Source organism: Schistocerca cancellata, chromosome 8, assembly GCF_023864275.1.
Source record: "Schistocerca cancellata isolate TAMUIC-IGC-003103 chromosome 8, iqSchCanc2.1, whole genome shotgun sequence".
Taxonomy (NCBI): domain Eukaryota; kingdom Metazoa; phylum Arthropoda; class Insecta; order Orthoptera; family Acrididae; genus Schistocerca; species Schistocerca cancellata.
In genome coordinates, this window is record NC_064633.1 from 500,153,625 (window position 1) to 500,172,392 (window position 18,768).

Here is an 18,768-nt window from a genome sequence, read left to right on the forward strand (position 1 = left end):
TGAACCTCTACACTAATATACCAATACCAGAAACTTTGCAAATTATAAGGAAAAACCTGATAAAAAATAAGTCAATGAGCATGGGTGAAATCGTCGAAATCGTAGATATGCTAGAGTTCACACTGAGTTTTAATAGTTTTATCTTTAACGATAAAGTTTTTATTCAAGATGAAGGTTTAGCTATGGGTAACAGTCTATCAGGCATTTTAGCTGAAATTTTTATGAATGAATTTGAGAACAAAGTTTTTAGCTCTTTTCCAGAAATTAAGGAGAAGTTAATTTATTACAGACGGTATGTTGACGACACTATTTTATTATTCAAAGGGAAAAAAGAAGACGTAGAGGAAATGACTAAAGTTTTAAACGAGCAGCATCCAAAAATTCAATTCACACTAGAAATGGAAAACAACAGGACGATTAACTATTTAGATTTGACTGTCAGAAAGGAGGGAGGCAGGCACGTTTTCGGCGTCTATAGAAAAGACACGTGCTCCGACAACATCATAGTAGCGACGTCGCACCACCCGGCACAGCATAAAAGAGCGTACTTTCATGCAATGTGCAACAGAGCCCTCAGATTGCCACTACAGGAAGATGAGTTGCAGAAAGAACTGGGTATTATTAAGCAAGTAGCAGCAGCTAACGGATACAGGACACAAGATGTTACACGTATGTTTAACAAAATCAAAAACAAATCCGCGGGCATCATTAGCGATTCTAGGAAAATTAAAGTTAAGAAGAAGTTTGTCACCCTGACATACAAAGGGCGTGTGTCGGAAAGAATTGCTAAATGCTTTCCAAAAAACATCGCAGTGGCATTTCAGAACGAAGGGCAAATGGCACATAGATTAAGACATAAACCAGCAACGACGAAACAAATGAAATACAATAATTCCGGAGTATATAAGATTAAATGTGCTGAATGTGACAGTTATTATATAGGACAAACAGGGCGGAACTTTGAAATTCGATACAGGGAACATTGTAGCCATAGCAATCGAACAGCATTTGGAACACATGTAAAAGAGAGTAGACATGAAGTTAGTAATATAAATCAACAAATGGAGGTGCTACATAAAGCTCCAAAAAGTCTCTATCTCAACGTGATAGAAGAGCTTGAAATATACGCACATCAAAGAAAAACCCCAGGCCTATTAAAAGAGCAAAGTGATTTTATGCACAGGAATTATTACGAGATTTTTAAAGACCTGTTTTAGGCTTACTCTTGAACGCAGCAGCACGCCCCAGTAAGAAACAGCTACAGCGGAACGGCCCTCAGCGTACTGGCGGCGAGGTGAATTGGGCGCGGCGCAAGACAACTCGGCGTGGCGTTGTATACGCTCAGGCGTAGGGAAATCCACTCAACCACCAATCAAAAACAAAGAAGAGTAAACGCACATTTTCGGAAGGATATCTACATTTTAATTATATTTTATGTTTCTTTATAAAGAAATTTTAAATTAATGTAAAAATTTTTCGTTTCATGGTCCACTCAAAAAGATTATTCATTTGTTATTACCTTAAAAATTGTTTTATTAAAAAGAATATTCGCCAATAATATATACGGCGAAATAATAACAGATGCACAATTGTTATAGGTAGAGGGCACTTTTTACTGTTACCAATCAGATTACTCTTAAATACTGCAATATAATGTTTTAACAGATTGAAATTTACTTTACTTATGACAGTGAACAGTGTGTTCTGTACGGACAAGTTACTCTGCAACTACAACATATGGTATGTTGGCATTTTATATGTTCCAAAATTTCATTTTGTAAACTAAGATAGTTTTTCACTAACTGTATCTCTCTTATTAATTACATTTTTAACATTGTCTAACAGATCTGAAGATGGGCAGCTAGCCCGAAACCGGTAATTGAAAATAAACAATAGCGATCGAAGACTGAAACTCCATATTTTACTTATTGAACGATCGCGGAATTCCCAGTGAGACAACTATGTCTAGTTTTGATTTTTCAATTCTTTTTGTTATAACAAAATGGCTATTTTTAGCAAAATCGACCAATCTGCATGCGTGGTTCACAGGGCTGTACGATAAATTTACAGTTTGACATTCTCTTACTTAATGTGTCTATACTTGGATACTGTTCGTTATTATTCCGCGACATACTGCTACCTAAGCACCAGCAGCGGACCTTCTCCACGGGATGTCTCCTTGGCATGTGAGCCCGTTTGTCATTCGTCTACGCCGTAACACAGACACAGCAGCGATCGCCTGCAGCCCAGAGGTCCTCCGACCTGACGCCGGCGTAACTGCTGGATCTGGACACGGGGGTTTTGCACGACCTACCACTGACTGAACCACAGTATCAGCGTTATACATCGAGGTTATTTGGACTGCCAAGAAATCAGGCAGAATATAACACGAAAATGAATAGCTATTACTGTAATAGTCGGTCGTAAACTGACCGTTACATATGTGTCCTACTTTTCTTGTATTTTTCAACTCTATTAGCCGATAACAGCTTACACACATTTGGCGTAATTGAGGTATATACTGGCATAACACCGCCTTAAGTTGGCGTAACGTATTTGCGGTGGCATCTTGCACTGGCATGTACGCCACAATTAAGCTGTTGCTAACATTATTGACTAGTTACCACCAGAGTACCGTCGAGCAACGTTATTTCGGAACTCTCAACGAGGAGGAACCAGTGTAACAAGCGCAGTCATTCATTTACCTGCCTACAATCGTGCGCTTTTGTTCCCAGCCGCCTGCTGTACGGCTCCGCACATCTTAAGCACTGTGCTCTCCATTCTGGGACTGTCCTGTGTAATTAGAGGAAACACGCCTTGCATTGTCTTCTGTGCGCATCTACATTAAAAATTCTACTGGTTTCGTATTTCCGCAGGTCTCACGCTGCCCCTAACCACAAGCAGTTCTGCCGAGTTGGTGATTGCTAAAATGTTGACTAACTTAAGAAACTTCCTGGCAGATTAAAACTGTGTGCCGGACCGAGACTCGAACTCAGGACCTTTGCCTTCCGCTGGCAAGTGCTCCCCACAATATCCTTGCTTAAAGGAGCGTTAGTTCGGCATGGTTCACAGGAGCGCTTCTGTGATCTTTGGGAGGTAGGAGACAAGATACCGGCGGCATTACATCTGTGAGGCTGGGTTGGTAGTCCTGCTTGGATAGCTCAGTTAGTAGAGCACTTGCCCGCGAAAGATAAAGGTCTCGAGCTCGAATCTCGGTTTGGCACACAGTTTTAGTCTTCCAGGAAGTTTCATATCAGTGCACACTCCACTGTGTTGTCTGAGTACTTTTGCAAGCCCCAGTATGTCAAGTCATTTCACCTACTGGTCAATTTGGATCGCAGGTCCTAATCGAAAGAAACAGTGTATTCAACGTTGACTATTATCTACTGATCTATAGTTTTAATTATTTAACAAAGAAACAAGACACTGTCGGTGTCATACTTTGGAGCGTGTGGTTTCTCTATTTTGTGTGTTAAACTTCGATTTACAACTACACTATTTACCCTGCGCATATGAAGAAGACATTGAACTACTCCACTGTGGGTACAGCGAAAACAGTGAGATTAGCATGTCCACATGCAATCCTTGTCAAGTGCGGATCAGCCTTAAAAAATGATGGAATAGGCCAAAATGTCAGCTTAAATAAAACCTTGATAGAACTATCTGGGCGAAGTAGGGGGACACTGAATAGACTACAAAGAAAGACAAGTTTTAGTCAATCTCCTCGTCTGTAAACACTGCAAAGCCTGACCGCCACACGTCTTTTACGTCATCATGCAGTTAGCGATGCATACAGCAAATAAAGAAAAGTTCCTTCTACCTCCAACGTGATTCGCCCTGTCACGTGACATCCACAACAAATGCTTGTGTCTCCCCCATGAAAACTGCCAGCTGAGCTACCCACATTGTTTCTTTACCCAGAACACTGGAGTAATGTGCTTCCTACGTGCATACGTGTGCCAGCTCCACATACTATTGCGTACCTGTAAACCAACACTGAGACTGTACAGCAGCAGCAGGAGGCGACACAGCCGGCCAGCACAGGACTGCGAGGCTCTGCTCCCCCTACCGGCTCACCCCAAGTGCCCACCACATGTCGACAGCCGCGCCATCTGAGGTGCGTCACGGTCAACGCGGCTCCCCCCGTCGAAGGTTCGAGTCCTCCCTCGGGCATGGGTGTGTCTGTGTTGTCTTTAGCGTAAGTTAGATTAAATAGTGTGTATGGTTAGAGACCGATGACCTCAGCAGTTTGGTCCCATAGGAACTCACCACAAATTTCCAAAATTTCAAATCGACACGCACACATATGTGTTGTCTAACGAGTGCAAATCGCGAATTCAGTGCACAGCCGATTTCCGGAAATTTGCTACTCAGTACCTGGCTACCACCAGCAATGGTAGGCCTGCACCGCTGAGTATGAAGGTATATAGACAAAACTCTTTCCCTTGGCTCATTCTGTGTGTTGAACAGCAAATTGAATTACTATTAAATGGAGGTGTCATGATATTTCCTGTGTGTAAGCACACAAAGTGCCCATTGCTACACATAGTAAACAAGTAGCCTATATGTAAATGTATATGCGCTTGTTGCTGGTGTTTCACCATCCATTCAGAGAATAAAATGTTGTACCCAATACAGTACTGCCCACCACAGCCAACAATTATACTGAAAAAAGACCACATGGATTTTTTACCACAGCCAATATCTTAAAAACAGCTTTATGCCCACAGATACAAAATGTCACTCCATGGCCACATAACAAGCCTTGGTAGACTAGAGACACTACTTTGCTGTCAGTCTTGCTTGCGATATTGGATGGTGTTCACACTTCTACATTAGGAATATACGTTTTAAGAGTCATTTGTTCTTTCAGAGACCACACTAGAGATACTAGAAGCAGTAATTTTCCTCTTAGTATCCACATCTACATCGACTGTTTACTGTTGCCATATGAATTATGAAACGTAGGTTACAGACAGATGACTGAAACTGTTTCTCTGCTTACAGAGCACTTGCCTAAATAACGATAAAATGACGAAATTTCTCCCAGCTCTCCACACTGGAAGAGTACTTTGCTCGGATGCATGTATATGTAAACACTGTATTAGTTTACCACCCCCACAATAATAATAGCCTTCCATCACATTTTCTCGTTATAACTGTACCCCACAGCTATTAATCTAATGTCCTAATTGTTCCCTGCTGACGAACAAATCCCACAAACATAGGGAACATGTTATGCATTTCATAATAATTCTAGACTGGATCAAAGACGATGGTAATCGCGGGTATTATTACGAATGAATATTGACATTAGCCTAGTGTGATAGAGCTGTAGCGTATTGACACGTATAATGTTATCCGAAGCGCTCACATATCGAAGAGCGGCGCCGTGGTCGTATGTCAAGCCTATAACCTCTCGACAAGTAACGCGTCGAATCTGATCGACACATTGACTCCTTTTGGTATCTAAATCTTTGCTAGCAAGACAGTTAGCTCTCTAGAGATGTAAAAGTATTCTTTGCATCCCTCTTGCTCGTTTTTGTCCTTATTCTTAACACTTGCAAAGAAAACCGCTAGGACATGGCGCTTTTGGCAGCCATAATAAACGCCAATACTAAACGTTTCGCACTACCATCATCTTACTCGGTCTTGACTCTATAGCGAGTATCTGCTCCAGTGACGTAGCTGTCGAATCGAGTACCAGATGAATGAATTTAAAGTCCGCAATGAGTAGCTAGTCATCAACTCATTCTAACCATTAACAAATGCTCCGTGAAAAGAAACCGCATACATATCTCATACTGAATTTGAAGTGTAATTTCTTTATGACGAAAAGGCAGCCATCAGGCAGAAAGGCAGAACAACATAGAATACCATCAAGAAATCGTCTACGATACAAATACATGAAATGTATTCGAACTGCGAATATGATTATACATCAACTGCACCACTTTCCACAAAAACATGAAAACTTGTGCCGATCCGGAACACGAACCCTGATTTTATCGCGAGCGTTCACCTTAACCATTTCGGCTTTCCTAGCACGCCTCCAGGACCTATCCATATGTTCTAGTGTCTGTGTCCCATACTGCTCGCACGATACGTGATTCCCACATAGGGAGAGAAAATGTTTCACTCGTCCATTTGCTCATGGTGGGGCATGAAATGCAGTTATTGCACTGTCTGTGTCTTACACTGTCTGTGTAGTTCCGTTCAAATATCCTTCAGATATGCATACATGTCTGAAGGACATCTATATCGAAGTACACAGACACTGTAAGATACGGACATTGCAATAACTGCATTTCATGCCAAGCTAAGGCAAAGTGACTTTGTACTTGGGCAGGCAAGCTGTGCTGACATACGCTTCTTGCGTCCCCGCCGCTGCGGGCTGAGCGCCAAGGCTAGTGGTGAGTAAACTTGGTGGGAAGGCCGGTTGCTAGAACATGTCGGGCGTAATATCGACATAACGATGGTCTACCTTTCCGTAAGGACAATCTGAAATTTACTTTTTACTACCAATAAGCACGACCAAAGCCTTTCAAAGAAGAAATGTTTTCGCGAGGTGAGGTAAAACTATGATTTCACGAAACAATCAGGATTCAGCTGTCGATAGTTATCCGCAAGGTCTAAGTGAAGATGACAAACACAAAACGTCATGAAAGAGTCGTATCCACAACGGGAAGTGTAGTGTAACGACGTAAGTTTTGTATAAATGGTTTTCTTTTGATATATGACCATGTGCAGACTTCGTCACCTACGTCAGTTACAACACACTTCAAAATTATTTAAGTTCTTTTTTAAACTGTCTCTAAATGGTTCTTGAACGAAACTGTAATTAAAACATCATCATTTGAGTCGTATGCGCAGCATTTCGTCACTCAGGCCACTTGGTTTGCGCAAACTTTTTTCAATTTAGATGTCGTTAGTTTCTCCTCAGAAATTATATTAATGCAAGTCATCTGCTTTAATAAATATTAGAACCACACTGAATAAACTTTCGAGATTCAAATCCGCGATGGACGTTGTCAAAAATTAATAATCTTGTCAAATAAATTACGTAACATAATTCTTCATAAATAAATTCTCGGAACACGTATTTCAACTTTAGTAGCATCTTCCTACAGATAGACGTGAACCTGAGCCTTGACAAGACAGAACTGAACATTTACAACAAGATTAAACTTTCTATGACGTCATTGTTGTACAAAACATTACAAATTCCTATTTTTTCGATTTTTAGAAGCACGACGCGACAACTCGGTTTCAGGATCTTCTGTTGCTCTTTGGCTGTCGACCGGCGACGTATAGTGGCCAGCAAGTTTCTCTCTGGTCCCGACAGCGAAGATGCTGTCTCCGTTCGTTGCGCCGCCCTCTCCGTAAGTGAAACATAAAAAATAAATACAAAACTTTAGACAATTCACAACCATTACAAATATTACGAAAATACATAAACAAAAAAACTAAATTAAACTTATATTCACGTGCAAACTGGGCTGACACTGGTGGATCGGTGACGCTTCGATTTCGCGTCCCACTACAGAAGACGGTTTACTTTCAACCATTGTGATTGTAACGTGGCGGAGGCAATAGCAGAAGTGGCGGGATTCGTCGCAGGTCCATAAGGGTCTTTCAACATCCCTTCAAAGTGACTACAGGCCAAATCAATTCAGCTCTTAACACGCACGGCACACGTAGGACACGCTACTGAGTAACAGGGCGGAAAAATGGGCAAGTTTCCAAATCATTCCTGGCCCGAACGGTGTTAGACAGATTAAGATTGACCTTTAGCGACATGTCGTCTCATACGTGATCATCTGGCGGTGTAGAACTATCGCAGTGTATGAAGGGCAGCGCCGAACGTGTTCAGACTGTGGTAAGGAAGAACACGTACGATTTGAGTGTCTGAAGAGGAGGGTGGCCCAATTACCAGTGGGAGGAGAAGTTGGCCCCACGCAAATTTTGACATTATCCGTGACACGTTGTAGCTATCAGGAGGGATCCAGCCATCCAACAGATGGAAGTGGACGGGACACAGGAAACGAGACTGGACAGGGGAGCCGAGCAGTGGCGCAACAGCGGGCCAGTGTCGAGCGGGCTCGGGAAGACAGGCAGCTGGTGTGGCGTGGAATATGATCCGTCGGATGTTGACGCGAATGAAGAACCGACGTCAGGTGTCGGGATAAGGGAAGTCCACGGAGTCAAAGGACGCACAGACAGGGCAATGACCTACCCGTGTGATAAAAATTCTACAGCGGCCACAGGTAAGGACAGGGACACTCTGCGTCCCGTCAGAGATTGATTCCAGCACTTGCATTCCAAACAGTATAAGGAGCGGCATGAAGCTCCAGAATTAAATGTTATGCAGTTCGTCGCCGAGTTGGATGTTGTCCTATTGCAAGAGATGACGAACCTAGCTAAACAGTCAGTGGATACACAGCTTTCACTCATCCACCAACATTGCAAGACCGTGGGACAGCAGTACTAACAAAGGAAGGAACAGTGGCGAAAGACGTGGAGCACCTGGCTACAGCCTGAGGTATCGCGCTCTCCACACAAGACACACGTTTCATCAACGTCTACGCACCTGTCTGACAATAGACATGACAGGGCGGCGTTTTCCAAAAAAAGTAGTGGAGCCATTATTCGCCGCCATCTACGACCACATAGTCTTCGGGGCTGACTACTATAGCGTCCTGACCCGAAAGACCAGACGCCGCATTTTAACAATTACCCGAACCTAGCAAATAGAATGTGTGTCTTGCATTTGATTGATATTTTGTTATTATTTATTTATTTGCTATTTTCTATTAGTCTGTTATCTATGTAAAAGAACAGACCGAATGTTGCACATGAATTGGAGTGCATAAAGCACATAACATTTTAATATAATTTCAGATGTTTTAGTAATAACTAAGCACTATGCTGTTTAAGGGGAAGAAATCTAGATATAACAACTGCTTTAAAACAAAACAATAATAATAACTAAAAAAGGAAAGTCTGCATGCTACGATTTGGCCATGTGGAGCACTGATATCTGTTCATCGGGAAGCCGGAAGGCACACACTACTGATGTATTACATTATGCGGCATTGGTAGATCACAAATTTTGTAATTTATAATTGTGGACTTCACGACTACAAGACTATACTACACAGTACTACACTTCACAACACTGCACAACAGTACACTAGTGTATTTGTTATAAAACTAAGCTGGATCTCTCATTTGTTTGGATGGCTATCGCCTGGTGCGGGGAGGCGCAACTCGGGATCCGCAGGCCCTTCGCTGCTGTGTCACCCGAAGTGTAGAGACTGGCAGGGAGACGACTGCCAGGGTCTCAGAAAGTCCTTTCCGGTCCTCCCCGAGGCTCGTCTCCTCACGGCTTCCAGAACGTTCTTCTCTGTGTGTGTTCCGCCGTGGCACGTCTCTTTATCGTGATGTACTACTTTGTTGTCTCTCAGCCATGTAGGCTTGCAGTTCGTAAGCCGATAGCTGTGAGCGAGTTCAGTTTATCACACAGTTCCTCATTTTTTTACTATATTATAGACCCTTGAATTTCCAAATGCGCTCTTGCCCCTGTCAGTAAAATCTCGTCTAACGGCACATTCCCAGACGATGTGATCCGGGGTACCGATTGGTCCAGATTCACAAGTGCCTGTGGTGCGCTGTCGTATTTTTGAAGTAGGTGGGATACGGACCATGTGGCGACACGTAGTGTATAGCCCCCTTGGTCGGAAGGAAGCATGTCATCCGCGTTCTTTCTTTTAGGTTAGGGAGTAACTGGTAGGTTCTCCTCCCTGTTTCTGCCCTGTTCCATATTTCTTGCCATTGTCTGTCAATGCACGCTTCTATTTCCTTATTCGATATGGTTCTTGTGCCCAGTACATCCTTTACCTCATCCAACTATACATCTACATGGATACTCTGCAAATCACATTTAAGTGTCTGGCAGAGGGTTCATCGAACCACCTTCACAATTCTCTATTATTCCAATCTCGTATAGCGCGTGGAAAGAATGAACACCTATATCTTTCCGTACGAGGTCTGATTTCCCTTATTTTATGGTGGTGATCGTCCCGCCCAGTGTAGGTCGGTGTCAACAAAATATTTTCGCATTCGGAGGAGAAAGTTGGTGATTGGAATTTCGTAAGAAGATTCCGTCGCAACGAAAAACGTCTTCCTTTTAACGATTTCCAGCCCAAATCCTGTATCATTTCTGTGACACTCTCTCCCATATTTCGCGATAATACAAAACGTGCTGCCTTTCTTTGAACTTTATCGATGTACTCTGTCAGTCCTACCTGGTAAGGATCATACAGGGCGCAGCAGTATTCTAAAAGAGCACGGACGAGCGTAATGTAGGCAGTCTCCTTAGTAGGCCTGTTACATTTTCTAAGTGTCCTGCCAATAAAACGCAGCCTTTGGTTAGCCTTCCCCACAACATTTTCTGTGTGTTCTTTCCAATTTAGCCGGCCGAAGTGGCCGTGCGGTTCTAGGCGCTGCAGCGTGGAACCGCGAGACCGCTACGGTGGCAGGTTCGAATCCTGCATCGGGCATGGATGTGTGTGGTGTCCTTAGGTTACTTAGGTTTAACTAGTTCTAAGTTCTAGGGGAGTAATGACCTCAGAAGTTGGGTCCCACAGTGCTCAGAGCCATTTGAACCATTTCTTTTCCAATTTAAGTTGTTCGTAATTGTAATACCTAGGTATTTAGTTGAACTTACGGCTTTTAGATTAGACTGATTTATCGTGCTTTTTGAGCCAATATTGTGCACCTCTCTTTCTTGCTGCTACTGGAATGCAGTTGTAGGGGAAGGAGTAGAAGAAAAGGTTACAGGAGAATATGGGCTTGGGACAAGGAATGAAAGAGGAGAAAGACTAATTGAGTTCTGTAACAAGTTTCAGCTAGTAATAGCGAATACCCTGTTCAAGAATCACAAGAGGAGGAGATATACTTGGAAAAGGCCGGGAGATACGGGAAGATTTCAATTAGATTACATCATGGTCAGACAGAGATTCCGAAATCAGATACTGGATTGTAAGGCGTACCCAGGAGCAGATATAGACTCAGATCACAATATAGTAGTGATGAAGAGTAGGCTGAAGTTCAAGACATTAGTCAGGAAGAATCAATACGCAAAAAAGTGGGATATGCAAGTACTAAGGAATGACGAGATACGAGCCGGCCGATGTGGCCGAGCGGTTCTAGGCGCAACAGTCTGGAACCCCGCGACCGATACGGTCAGAGGTTCGAATCCTGCCTCGGGCATGGATGTGTGTGATGTCCTTAGGTTAGTTAGGTTTAAGTAGTTCTAAGTTCTAGGGGACTGATGACCTCAGATGTTAAGTCCCATAGTGCTCAGAGCCAATGACGAGATACGTTTGAAGTTCTCTAACGCTACAGATACAGCAATAAGGAATAGCGCAGTAGGCAGTACAGTTGAAGAGGAATTGACATCTCTAAAAAGGGCCATCACAGAAGTTGGGAAGGGAAACATAGGTACAAAGAAGGTAGCTGCGAAGAAACCATGGGTAACTGAAGAAATACTTCAGTTGATTGATGAAAGGAGGAAGTGCAAACATGGTCCGGGAAAATCAGGAATACAGAAATACAAGTCGCTGAGGAATGAAATAAGTAGGAAGTGCAGGGAAGCTAAGACGAAATGGCTGCAGGAAAAATGTGAATACATCGAAAGTCAAGACAACGTTTGGTGACATTAAAAGCAACGGTGGTAACATTAAGAGTGCAACGGGAATTCCACTGTTAAATGCAGAGGAGAGAGCAGATAGGTGGAAAGAATATATTGAAAGCCTCTATGAGGGTGAAGATTCGTCTGATGTGATAGAAGAATAAACAGGAGTCGATTTAGAAGAGATAGGGGATCCAGTATTAGAATCGGAATTTAAAAGAGCTTTGGAGGACTTACGGTCAAATAAGGAAGAAGGGATAGATAACATTCCATCAGAATTTCTAAAATCATTGGGGGAAATGGCAACAAAACGACTATTCATGTTCGTGCGAAGAATATATGAGTCTGGCGATATACCATCTGACTTTCGGAAAAGCATCATCCACGCAATTCCGAAGACGGCAAGAGCTGACAAGTGCGAGAATTATCGCACAATCAACTTAACAGCTCATGCATCGAAGCTGCTTACAAGAATAATATACAGAAGAATGGAAAAGAAAAGTGAGAATGCGCTAGGTGACGATCAGTTTGGCTTTAGGAAAAGTCAAGGGACGAGAGAGGCAATTCTGACGTTACGGCTAATAATGGAAGCAATGCTAAAGAAAAATCAAGACACTTTCATAGGATTTGTCGACCTGGAAAAACCATTCGACACTATAAAATGGTGCAAGCTGTGCGAGATTCTGAAAAAAGTAGGGGTAAGCTATAGGGAGAGACGGGTCATATACAATATGTACAACAACCAAGAGGGAATAATAAGAGTGGACGATCAAGAATGAAGTGCTCGTATTAAGAAGGGTGTAAGACAAGGCTATAGCCTTTCGCCCCTACTCTTCAATCTGTACATCGAGGAAGCAATGATGGAAATAAAAGAAAGGTTCAGGAGTGGGATTAAAATACAAGGTGAAAGGATATCAATGATACCATCAATTGATGCTGACGAAGTCAATGAAGTTAAGGAATTCTGCTGCCTAGGCAGTAAAATAACCAATGACGGACGGAGCAAGGAGGACATCAAAAGCAGACTCGCTATGGCAAAAAAGGCATTTCTGGCCAAGAGAAGTCTACTAGTATCAAATACCGGCCTTAATTTGAAGAAGAAATTTCTGAGGATGTACGTCTGGAGTACAGCATTGTATGGCAGTGAAACATGGACTGTGGAGAAACCGGAACAGATGAGAATCGAAGCATTTGAGATGTGGTGCTATAGACAAATGTTGAAAATTAGGTGGACTGATAAGGTAAGGAATGAGGAGGTTCTACGCAGAATCGGAGAGGAAAGGAAAATGTAGAAAACACTGATAAGGAGAAGGGACAGAATGATAGGACATCTGCTAAGACACGAGGGAATGACTTCCATGGTACTAGAGGGAGCTGTAGAGGGCAAAAACTGTAGAGGAAGACAGAGATTGGAATACGTCAAGCAAATAATTGAGGACGTAGGTTGCAAGTGCTACTCTGAGATGAAGAGATTAGCACAGGAAAGGAATTCGTGGCGGGCCGCATCAAACCAGTCAGTAGATTGATGACCAAAAAAAAAAAAAAAAGGTATAGAGGTAGCGAGCCCAGTACCACCAGCAGCGCCTCAGTCGATGTCGTTCCACCAGCGCCTGTCAGGAGCGGTATTAAACTACCCGTGTGCTCGCCGTAGAGCCTGGGCTGCCCTCACTTTTCAGGCTGTATGAGCCAAAACGCTGGACCCGTAGCCCACGACAGGCAGCAGGACTGCGTTGTGGCGCTTTTTTATTTCACTTGGTGTCAGCTGAAATCTTCTTTGGCCAGTTGTTACTTTATTTAGCATTTAATGCCTCCCTGGCAGAAGATTTCTACATGTGCACGAAAGTTTTGCTTGTCGTCGATGTTAATTCCATTGTACCTATATACATATTTTCTTTCCACAAGTCGCTCTTTCATTGTGATTGAGAGATTTCTCGTTCTTTTTCATGTTCCTTTTAGTAACATACATACTATTTCGAGCGCTGCTGTCGTCAGTTTGTTTTCTACGCATCAGTTTCTTAGTCTTTCAAGGACTACCCTACTCTTTTCCTCTAATTTAGCCCTTGTGTTAGCAGATACCATAATTAGCAGATCGTCTGCATAGGTGATGCAGCCTCTAGTGTTTGTTTGAAGCTGTTTCAGTAATGGCTCTATGCCAACATCCCAGAACTCTGGACCTCAAACAGAGCCCTGCGGGAGCCTCTTGTGACGTCTTTCACAATTTTCTTTCCAAGACATTCTAATTGGACCTGCCTGTCTGTATAATACTCTCATAGAATGTTATGGAGACAACTTGAACAGTCTATCTGTATTTTGAACAGGAGAGGCACCCACAAATTATCAAACGCCCCAGTAATATCAATCATTATGCCTGTAACATACTTGTAGTCTGGGCTGTTCACAATATTCATTGCGTTATTTATCGCATCTTCGGCAGATTTCCCTCTCCTGAAACCCTACTGCAGCGGGCTCATGCCTAGTAACTGTCTGTGATCCCTTAAGCAGTGAAACGGAACCTTTTCCTGTACTTTGACTACAGCATTAACCAACAAAATCGGCCTGTAAGATTTCGGTTCCCTTGGGTCTTTTTCTTCCCCCCTTTTTCTTATTATAATGACATTCGAGATTTCCCAGATTCAGGGCACCCGACCCTGAAAAAGACATTCGTTTGATAAACTTATCTACGGCACAGTTCGGTCCCCTAGCTGATGCATCGCTTCTGTCGTTATTCTATCAGGTCCTGGTGCTTTCTTTTTCTTTAACCTCGTTGTTGGCAGTCTCACTTCCTTCCGGTGAAATGGAGTCGCAACACTGTTACTGACATGCTGCTACAGTAATTTATAGCGAAAATGCTGATGGAACTCCGTGTCTTCCATCATTGCATCGTTCGGCAACGGAGCTCTGAGTAGGTAATGAACTGATGTGTCCCAGTATGTCGTCATCGTGCCGTCGGATCTCTGGGGGTTGATAATACAGTGTATGATCGAACTTTATTTGTTGCAAGTTTGTATGGAAAACAGCTGTCAACCATTAGGTCTTTAATGTACAACTCCCATTTTTCACCTCTTATTTGGTGTAGTAGTTCTTATATAGTTGTTTGACTGTTCGATACAAAATCCGTCTTCTTCGTTTCCCGTAAAGATATTTTGTGGTATCTCCTCCCCTGCCTTGCTCTACTTCTTAAGGGATATAGGGCATTCGTTCGCTTTGGTGCCAACATCAAATCCGCTTCCTTGTAGTGGTTGTATCTTGAAGTCAGCCTTTAAAAGTTCTCAGTTCGCTCTGCGTACTTTGCGTAGTCGCTCGGGCTGGATGTTACTTTCTAACACACCATCTGCGTTTGTCATTGTGAAGTAAATAAGATTATGCTCACTTGTTGAAAGTCCATCACAGACTTTTCACTAGGCAGTGTGGACATTGACTTTCGAGTTTGCGAGGGTGATATCTATGTTTGTTGCCGCACCTGTGTGACTTTGGAAAGTAAGTGGGTTGAGTGGCCTATTCATCACATAAAGACCAAGTTCTAGCATTATGTCCTGAACGCAGAGTCCTCTTGCGTCCCTTACTCTGCATGCCACAATGTTGATTTCGCTTTTGCGTCCATTATGAAATTGTGTCTGTCGTTTTAACTCAGTGTCGCTGCTGTTTCTAAGTTTTCTATGCGTGGTTGTATCTCATGACTATACTGAAAATATTGATTAGTTACTTAAAATTTTCCTGCGGTAGTCTTTATGTCTATTGCCACCGCGCGCTCGTCACAGAGCTGATGTTATGTCTTTACGTCTTTATCTGGTACCGCAATCGAGGCCATTGAATGTTGTGATCTGTGCTGTACCTGGCTTGTGGTGCAATGCTCGTTTCTGGGATATAGCGGCTGTTCAACTCCTCTAACACTTCCCGAGTTCTTGCATCACCATGGCACTGCGCATCGCAGTTATCTGGCCGATTTTAATCATTTGTCTCTACTCCACTGCGTTGGGATATGATCTGATTGTAAGTGAATGCTACGGAACCTAGTGAGAACATAGCAATGCGGCCAGTGTAACCTGAAATCATATACACAATTCGGCCATGTGTCATCACTAAGTGCCTGTACAGATGCTCGCCATCATGCGTGTTCTGTCTCCTCTTAAAGACGGCGTCATGTAGACAAGTTGTTGAGACTGATTTGATTTTGGTCAGCTTCCTGCGTGAAAGGAAAATCCGTGGTACAGTCTTTTGGATGAACGTGCCTACCCAGGTGTCTCATTTCTATCGTTCATACATGTATATCCTCTAATGTACCCGATCTCATTGCATTTCCACATATTTCGTAAGCAGGTCCCGCCATAAACTTCTTTCGTGTTTTATGTCACGGGACTGCTACGGTCGCAGGTTCGAATCCTGCCTCAGGCATGGGTGTGTGTGATGTCCTTAGGTTAGTTAGGTTTAAGTAGTTCTAAGTTCTAGGGGACTTATGACCTAAGATGTTGAGTCCCATAGTGCTCAGAGCCATTTGAACCATTTGTTTTATGTCGTGTCCATCACTGTTTGTATCCTTTCCGTAATTCCCATTGCAATCTGGAGATTCTAAGATGTGTCTATTTTGATAATGTTCCTCTATTAGCTGTTCCCTACTATCACAATCCACTGCTACAACGTGTAGAGTGCTTTCACACCTTGCATTTATTGCACTTTCAGCTATTCCTGAATTTGATAGTATGCCCTTCTTTAAGCCTTCCTTATCTAGAGATACACATGCTGTCCGTTCCTTGTTTTCCCTTTCTTCTTAGCCACTACCAGAAACTCCACTGCTGCTCTCCATTATCCTTACTACGGTTCTTTTTATTATTCATCTCATTATCATCCTTGTCTATACAGCCAGTCACGCTTTCGGTTTGTGTCGCTTCGTCTCTTTTCGTTCTGTGCCCTACACATTGGACCAGAATATTTTGTCTCTTTCTGCATCTCGCTTTTTTTTATGATGGAGGTAATTTTGTAATTGGTTTAATCAGTGCGCTCGAGTTTAACAGTTTTCATCTTCTTCGACTGTAGACCCGACATTTTCTGCGTTTGTATTTAATCTGTGGTTTCCTGTGATGCTCACCAGCGGATTACAGAATGGTTCAGAAACCATATTCGGTTCTTTGAATTTCCCATTCCAATAAAATTTGCTACGTCACACAGTCTGTACCTCTTTGGCTGCATGATTTCTTCCTTTTCGCTTTTGGAGTGCACACTCGAGCCCGCTTAGTATCTTTACAGTCCTTTTTTTAGACGGTCACACACTCCACAGAGGACGCATGTTTTCCTTACAGTACTTTTCAAAGTGCCCACAGTCGTGGCACCCATAGTCGTGGCTCGTATAGCATCTGGTGGCTGTAGAGTTGTCTTTCACAGTGGTTGATCGAAGCCGGCCGCGGTGGTCTAGCGGTTCTGGCGCTGCAGTCCGGAACCGCGGGACTGTTACGGTCGCAGGTTCGAATCTTGCCTCGGGCATGGGTGTGTGTGATGTCCTTAGGTTGGTTAGGTTTAAGTAGTTCTAAGTTCTAGGGGACTTATGACCTAAGATGTTGAGTCCCATAGTGCTCAGAGCCATTTTTTGGTTGATCGAAATCCAGTGTACATTCTTTTCTGCGTAACCAATTGTACTCTGACTTGTCGATTTACCTGCAGTATATAATTTACTGTCAGCTTCTCCCGTGGGCCTGTATTAAACCTTTAATTCGCTTTCTGGCATGATAACTGGGACGTCATACACTATCACTTTCGGCCTACTTTTCCTATGTGGCTCACATACCATTTCTTTATTTAGCTCCGAATTACGTTTCATCTTCCTGATTTCGTCTTCAGTTTCTGTTTCAGTTATGACTACACTGTTCGCTGTCTTCATTTTTTTTATTCTTTTCTTACGGATCAATTAGCTCTGTCAGACGTGACTGTATTTCCTTCGCATCTTTCTCTTCATCGGGTTTGACTGATACTTGGGAGCACGTAAACGGTGATCATCCAGGATTCACACATGTCACGAACCACTCAGCAAGCCTGCTTCATCGCATTTACGTGACGACGGCCTTAAGTCATTTGCACGCAGAGTTGTGACCGACTGTTTTTGCTGACCATACCGTGTACATTTGTAAATCTCATTTGGACGAACTGGAATGCCATTAAACTTCTGACTCGACATGGACACCTTGTGAGTGAAAGTTTCCTCGATATACCTCAGGGCTGGAGTAATTGTTAAATCCTGAAACACCTGCGATCAGGAAGACCCTCGTGAAATACTCCCATGAGAAGATGGAATGGTGCAACCGCACGGTGGACTTGTATGTCCAGGTCCTCCGGCTAGACACGCAGATCGTCGGCAATCGCGAGGAAACAACGGGCAAAGGCGTCGATTACGGCGTTAACACGTAAAAGATAAAAAGGTGCCACATTAGAGCACTACTTCGAGACAGTGTCCAAAGCGAACAGCCTTCCATATATCAGGAGCGAATGGGTAGCCGTAGGAAGCTCATCACTGAACTACGAACGGCGGGCGGACGACTGCTGCTGCAACAGCGAGCGATGAAAGCTTAGCTGAAGGTATCTTATGAGACGGTGTACGCTGCTATGCCTGTGGACCTGGCTGCGATGGAACAACTACTGTCGGTAATAACCCCCAGGATGGACCAGGAGCAGGAAATTAGTTTGCTGGCTGAACTGAGGGAACAGAAGCTGCACACTGGATGACGGGCTGATGAAAGGTCCAGAGAACAAGTAACCCACGCCGGGTGCAATTCTACAACACATTTAAACGTCAGATGTTACCGAAACTAACTTGCATATGCTAGGAATTCATGGACCCGGACGAAGACATCCGATAAAAATTTTGACGAATGCATGACTGTACTGGTTCCTTAAAGGCCAATGGGGAAATCGACTCTACGTTGCCGTCCGTTCACCCTCTTAAACAGTGACTATAAAGAATCTGCTAGGATTATCTCTGTGAAGCTAAAACCGGTAATGAACACAGTCGCACCTCCTAAACGTACTAGCGTAGGTAAAGACCGACACATTCACGATACCCTGTGAGACTATCGAGAGATAATCACAAC